Source organism: Megalobrama amblycephala, linkage group LG15 (assembly GCF_018812025.1).
Source record: "Megalobrama amblycephala isolate DHTTF-2021 linkage group LG15, ASM1881202v1, whole genome shotgun sequence".
Taxonomy (NCBI): Eukaryota; Metazoa; Chordata; class Actinopteri; order Cypriniformes; family Xenocyprididae; genus Megalobrama; species Megalobrama amblycephala.
In genome coordinates this window covers 340,000-347,452 of record NC_063058.1, presented here as the reverse complement: position 1 = coordinate 347,452, position 7,453 = coordinate 340,000, and the positions used below count along the sequence as shown (strand labels likewise).

General features: G+C 38.0%; 1 long non-coding RNA gene across 2 annotated transcripts; it reads left to right on the top strand.

The window, feature by feature from the left end:
* The first annotated feature begins 601 nt into the window (after nucleotides 1-601).
* LOC125247174 lies at nucleotides 602-3,429 on the top strand. Of its 2 annotated transcripts, XR_007180032.1 has the most exons (4): nucleotides 606-1,152; nucleotides 1,390-1,514; nucleotides 1,888-1,941; nucleotides 2,946-3,429. It is a non-coding gene; the product is annotated as an uncharacterized LOC125247174 (long non-coding RNA). The 2 variants fall into 2 exon arrangements; XR_007180031.1 differs by lacking the exons at nucleotides 1,888-1,941; nucleotides 2,946-3,429 and having other exon boundaries at nucleotides 602-1,152.
* The last annotated feature ends 4,024 nt before the right edge of the window (nucleotides 3,430-7,453 follow it).

Genomic DNA, 7,453 nt, shown 5'->3' with positions numbered 1-7,453 from the left:
GAGAAATGCTGTCCAAATGTCCCGTTTTTAATGATGACGTCTAAAGTCCCCGCCAAAGGAAGTAGTCCCTTTTAGCAACTTGTTAGCAACCGCCGATTTTAAGACACAGTAAAAGTTCAAAAAATCACAAGTGGGTTATAACTGGTGTGTTTTATGTCATAGATCAAAACGTGAAAATATTTAGAGGCTTTGTTAACCACAGACCTTATTTCAGGCGATTTAGCAAAAACCCATTCAAAAAACCCATAGACTTTACGGCGTTGGAACCACAAGTTTTAGTGTTTTAATCTGATTGTAACATATGCTGCCGTTTAAATGACTAACGGTTATAACGGTCGACTAGCCCATTTTCTGGTAATCTATACTTTATATATGTACTTTAAAACTGCATAAATTCAATGCCTTGAATTGTTTTACATTCATTTTGGTGTTAATTTGATTTATTATTGTTCTCCTGTTGCTATGTTAGTGAACTACAACCGAGCTAGGCATAAATGAGTCAGTCATGTCCGTTTTATAGTTAAAATAGCGACGTAAACGAGGCCTACATTAAAACTCGTTATATATGATTTTATAACCGTTCATACATCGATAAACCCTGTGCGCTGACAGTTCAGACAGCAAACCATATTTATTTATATACATGTGCTTTGTATTTTTATATTGCTATCATGTTAATGTGACCTAAAAATAACAAATTGAACGCTTTGCCTCACGCGCAAGTTGGCACGTGCACGGGGAGAGAGAGGGGGAGAGAGAGAGAGAGAGAGAGCGTGTCTCAATCAGCTCCCTAGTTCAGTAGTTAGGGCACTGATCAGGGAGTCGGCCTCATTCACTTTAATGAAATACTGATTCATGAGCTAGGGAGCTGATGAGCTGATTGAGACGCAGGGAGAGATAAGTCATTGGCCTGTGTATTTCAAATGAAATCAACCATCTGTAATTAATTAATTATGAAAAGATATAATTTCATGGCCTAAAATTTTTAATTCAGTTATATTCACATTAAATATTGATGTATAATTTCTCTTGAATGTATAGGCCTATTTCATCAGCACGTTCATCCATACAGAGCAATATTTAACTGAAATATTAATTCTTGTTTCTTTTTCTCCTTTTCATTGTGTGTAAAGAGATCATTGGTTCTGCTCTGTAAGTATTCGACTCACTGTCTGACACATTCTCAGTTTTTGTATTGTTGATTGCACCAAATAACTGTACTTTCATGAACATTTTGCTTGTTATCTGTTAATCTTTTGGGTATCACTGTATCTGACAGTACAGTGGTGCCATGTGTCACATTCTCAGATGTCATTGGTATGAAGCCAGTTTAAATCTTTTATTCATGAATATGTACATTGAAATGTTGTTTGTCCTCTCTCTTTTCAGTATTCTTTGCCATCTAGTCCTGATTCCTGACTACAGGTCTTCAGGATGACCAGGAACTACAGGACGGTTTGAGCTACACTCTGCAGGACGTTGGTCCTCCATGACCAGGACTGGACACCACTGTCGTAAGTGATCGATCTAGCAGTCATTCTGGATCTCTGAATTGTCATGTTCAGAACATATCGCAGGTGATCTCAGCTCTGGGCCTCGAGGACCACTATCCTGCAGACTTTAGCACCAACCCTGGTCCAACACACCTGAACAAGCCAATCGAGCTATTTTGGTTTACTGACTAGAAAGTCACATGTGGTGAGATCGATCAGGTGTGGACATAAACTGTGCAAGACAGTGCACTTCGAGGACCAGAGCTGAGAACTCCTGACATGCTGATTAGTCAATAATCACTGATGAAAAATGAATACAGTACATTTTAATTTGTATAGATTTATTCAATAGTTCTTTCTCTCTTTTTCTGCTTTGTGATTTTGTTAACCACAGCTAAATAAACCCAAGGAGAGGCGCTCAGGCACAGGTCACTTCATCTTTTGCTGTGTAAGTACATTTTTGACTGTCAGACACATTCTCAGTATTTGCATTTATTTTAATAAAAATTACATATTCATGCTGAAAGTTAAAGTCATCAATGATTTCTTACATTAAAAGGTATAGTTCTTCATGTTGTTCCAAACTTGTATTACTTACTTTTGGTAACACTTTAGAATAATGGTCATTAGTTAACATTAGTTAACTACATTAGTTAACATGACCTAATAATGAACTGCACTTATAAAGCATTTATTAATCTTTGTTAATGTTAATTTCAACATTTACTAATACATTATTAAAATCTTGTTAACATTAGTTAATGCACCGTGAACTAACATGAACAAACCATGAACAGCTGTATTTTTATTAACTAACGTTAACAAAAATGAACAAATACAGTAACAAATGAACTGCTCATGGTTAGTTCATGTTAGTTAATACATTAACTAATGTTAACTAATGACCATTATTCTAAAGTGTTACCCTTCTGGGGAATTCAAAAGAAGATATTTTGAAGAATGTTTCATCTGTTTTGTCCATACAATGTAAACTGCATTGGATCCCATTGACTTTTTATTGTATTGACAAAAACATGGTCAGTTTTCAAAATATCATCTTCCACAGAAGAAATCATGCAGGTTTGGAATGACACGAGGGTGAGTAGCAAACAATTTTTTTTCTTTACATCGTGTTGACAATTTTAGTAAATTGTTCTCATGCTCTCAGTTCATCATGCCCTCAATTGGTTCACTCTCTGTATCTTTCTCTCTCAACAACAGTCTAAAATTGTTTTTAATATTAATAAACAACACCTGGAACTATTTTTCAGGAACTCAAATTATTCTCAGGATTCTCCAGTCAAAGTGCATTTAGATGTTCTCATAAGATTGTTCCCTGGGTTGGAAATGTCCTAACCCTTGGGAAAACACAAATGTAATGTATACAAAACTCGTGTTTTGTTTTTTGTTTTTTAAATTAATGTTTCAATTGTTATTTTTTTCTCACTTTAGATAAAAAAGCGCACAAAAAGCGGCCCGGCCACAGCTTCCGAAGTGGAAACTCCTGTTAAATCATGGCTCCATAATGCAAGAGACTGGGATGGTGGAAGGAGCAGAAGAACCAGAAGACTGGAGATCAGGCAAAGATCTACTGGTACCCGAGGGGGATTGATCACTCATCTCCATCCACAAATGAATGATTTCTGAATGATCATGTGACACTGACAACTAGATGCAGGCTGCTGAATATTAAGTTTTAACATCACAGGAAAATTTTTCTTTGTAAAATATATTAAAACAGTTCAGGGCTCGACATTAAGCCTTTTCCTGTGACGAGTAAATCAGTCATTCACAAACTTTGTTGTAAATACAATTTATTCTGCAGCATCAGTGTTAAGGCCGGCTGTGACATGTATAAATCTGCATATTTATGATATTTTTACCTTTATAAAGGGCATTTTCCTCATTATTAAATAAATGCTTCATCTTTCATTTTAAATTCTTAAATCTGATCAATAAATTAAATAATTGTAATAAGACACTATTACTAGTCAAAGTAAATAATTTACACTGAAAAATTACAACTGCATTTAAAAATGTTGTGAGATTAGATAATAAAAAATGTCAGAAAGAATGATACTTTTAAACATTAAACTAAACTGCCAGTAGGTGGCGGCAGGTAACTCTTAATGAGTGAGTCATTGAGTCATTAATTCAAACAATGAAATGAAATCAGTGTCACATTTTCAATTGTGATGGAATTCAGCACTCTTGGTCATGTTAGTTCACCCAAAAATGTCTCCTCATGTCGTTGCACACACGTAAGACCTTCGTTCGTCTTCAGAACACAAGATATTTTTGATAAACTCCAATGGCTCATGAGGAGCCAGAAAGGTAACTGTTACTAAAAACATATTTAAAACAGTTCATGTGACTACAATTGTTCAACCTTAATGTTATGAAGCGAAGAGAATACTTGTGTGCCAAAAAAACAATATAACGACTTTATACAACAATATCTAGCACTCGTCACTGAACTAAACACTGCTTCATGAAGCTTTGAAGCTTTATGCATCTTTTGTTTCGAATCAGTCGTTCAGACAGAGCGGGTATCAAACTGCCAAAGTCACTTGTACCATTGAAATCTTGAAACACTTATGATGCAATGAAGCCTTGTTTACTGAAATCATGTGACTTTGGCAGTTTGGGATCGTATGATACATGCTTGTTATTTAGTCTTTTTGGTGCACAAAAAGTATTCTTGTCACTTCATAACATTAAGGTTGAACAATTGTAGTCACATGAACTGTTTTAAAAATGTTTTTAGGAACAGTTACCTTTCTGGGCATTTGAAAGTCTAAGTTAACTTGCTCTCAGTGCAGGCCTCATGAGCCATTGGATTTTATCAAAAATATCTTAACTTGTGTTCCGAAGATAAACGAAGGTCTTACGGGTGTGGAACGACATGAGGGTGAGTAATTAATGACAGAATTTTAATTTGGGGGTGAACTAACCCTAAAACTGAGTTTCTTTGAGTGAGCTGGGCACATTTGTTGCGATTTTTCCTCGAGAGGCTGTGCGAGTCTCAACAGCACAACCTTGTTACCGTCAGTACATTATATATTATATAATTTTTTACTATCAGTCACCTTTTACACTAAATGAATCCAGAACAATTCTCATGTTTTTGGTGATTCCCTAGTTATTTTTTGTTATTGGCATTTTTATCAGGCTGCTTGTCCAGTCGGGCAAGTACAATTCTCTTTCACTTGCCACTTCAAAAAATCCACTTGTCCTAGACAAGCATTAATGTCGAGCCCTGCAGTTATTTTAAGTTAATATTATTTCAGAATATTACTCTTTTTAATGTTTTTTTTTTTAATCAAATAAATGCAGCATTGATGAGCAGAAATAACTTTTTTCCAAAGCATTTTAAAAATATTACTGAACTTTTGAATGGTAATGTATTGTGTGTGTATGTGTATATATATATTTTTTACATAAATGTGAATAAAAGAAATTATTTGAAACATATGACTTTCAATGTATTCTTTCAACAAGTGAACTTGTTTTGTGTGTGTTGTGGCAAATGCAAAGTAGAACCAAACTAATCTTGTTGTTTGTTAAAGCCAAAGGTATGTTCTTACACATCTGTGCATTGTTCACAGTATGCCCACTCTTTTCCCAGTGTACCCACAGTATTCCCACACTTTGCCCACAGTGGGGGCTTGCTGTGGGCCCACAAATGGTTAGTTTTGCTCTGCTTAGTGTGGGCCAGCCCAGTCAGCCCACACTTTGGGCTGTCCCACTGGCGCCCCACCTGGGTCCCATAGTGCGGGACCCACATGTGCCCCGCATTTCACGCCGGTATCTGGGCCCACAGTGGGCTGCCCGCAATGGCCCCACACGGGCCCCTAAGGGGCTTGCTGTGGGCCCACTTCTGGCCCCAACAGGGGCCCACTCTGCATAGTGTGGGCCAGCCCACAGTCAGCCCACACTTTGGGCTGTCCCACTAGGGCCCCGCACTGGAACCATAGTGTGGGGCCCACACGTGCCCCGCATTTCACGCCGGTATCTGGGCCCACAGTGGGCTGCCCGCAATGGCCCCACACGGGCCCCAAAGAAGCATGTTTGCTGGGAAATTACTCAAATCAAATTCCATGCTTTATCAAACTGCGTAGGAACATACAACATAACAGTTTATTCACTGGTTATTTGTCTATGGTTCGTTACGTTACTTACAGATTTCTGCTAGTTCTAAATATAGATGAACATACAGATGAATAGGAACGGTAAAATGTATTTAAATGCATCAGCAAGAGAACGATTTTAAGAATTTGTCCTACCAGTCTGTGCCTCGTCTCAATAGTGAAGCTGTGGGTTGAAATTACAGAAATGCATACCATTACTTTAAGTTTCCAAGCGATTTGTTGATAAATCGCAGAACAGCGATGACAATAAGTTCCGAGTTTCATAGTGATTCAGCGTGCGAACTGAACGTGATATATGAGCCACTGTTTGCGTGTTTAACCGCAAGGAAGCGGCACAGTCATTTATAATGGCAAGTCACAGAAACAATCCCCCGATCAACATTGATCCAGATGGAATGACTGAAAATTCAGGAAAGAAGACGAGAAGGATTTAAACTGTGCTTCTTGCGGGGTTGAGCCGATGGAGTGGAGAGTGTAAGCTGGCTGGGAACTGGATCTGCGCTGCGCTGCGGCGTGGCTCCGGGTTTACTGAAGGCCTGCTGCGGCGGCCTGGCGCTGGAAGAAGGCCCGTTCCGTCGCAGGAAGAGGCGGCATTGCCCGAGACTCGAGCTTGGTGCTCGGCTGCCTTATTGTCATTTTTCTATGACAGTAATGATTGAATGGGCCAGAGTAGGGAAATACACAGAAGGATATTGCGGATGATTCGGACGTGATGACAGGCCTCGGCGTTTTGGCATGCAGGGACCCATTTGTTTGGGCTAACGCCCCTCCGAAATAATGCCGTTGGATTGGAGAAAATTTGTTCTTAAGGCCAGAGGATTGTGGCAAAGATTCCTCGAGGATGAAAGATTCTTCATCGGACGCGACTTCGGACATGTTAGGAACTTAGGGCGGGACCAAATGCTGGAAACTGTCGAGGATCCTTGGGTGAGTTTGACTGTGATTATATACAGGCCTGAACTCATGCCCATTGGGTAGATATGTTGATTACAGATTGTTGACAGCTGGTTGAGATGACGTAATCATTAAGATGACGTAATGATTGGGTATCTTATTTGACTTGTTCCTCCTGAACTACGTTTATAAAACATCATATAGATATGCAGATCGGCAGGTGCGACACACAGGCAGGAAAAGCTCAAGGTTTATCAAATTTCCTGATATAATATTGTGAGTTCTTCTGTTTGTTTGTTTTTTTTAGGAATAATGATGTGATGGGATGAGTTAAGTTTCTGACCTCTCAATGAAGTGATTTGTAAAATTGATATTTGTTCATATTTTTCATAATTTGGTTGTTGTTTGTTGATGCTGTTCAGTTAATAATGAAGGACAAAATAAATATTCAACAGCATGAGGACCTAATGGATATAAATTGCCCTCTTACAGTGTGTCACGACAAGATAAAAAAGCAGAGCTGAGATAAGATTAAAAAAAATGGTAACACTTTAGTTTAGGGTCTAATTCTCACTATTAACTAGTTGCTTATTATGATGCATATGACTAGAATATTGGCTGTTTATTAGTACCTATAAAGCACATATTAATGCCTTATTCTGCATGACCATTTTCTACATCCCATAATCCTACCGAATACCTAAACTTAACTATCTTACTAACTATTAATAAGCAGTAATTAGGAGTTTATGAGGCAAAAGTCATAGTTAATAGTTAGTTGGTGAGAATTGGACCCTAATCTAAAGTGTGTCAGAAAATTCACAAGATGTCGCCATAATAATCTCATTGGATTCTGAAATGTTGCCATATCATGTAGCTACTACACATTCAACAATTCAACCAGCTCACCATAAC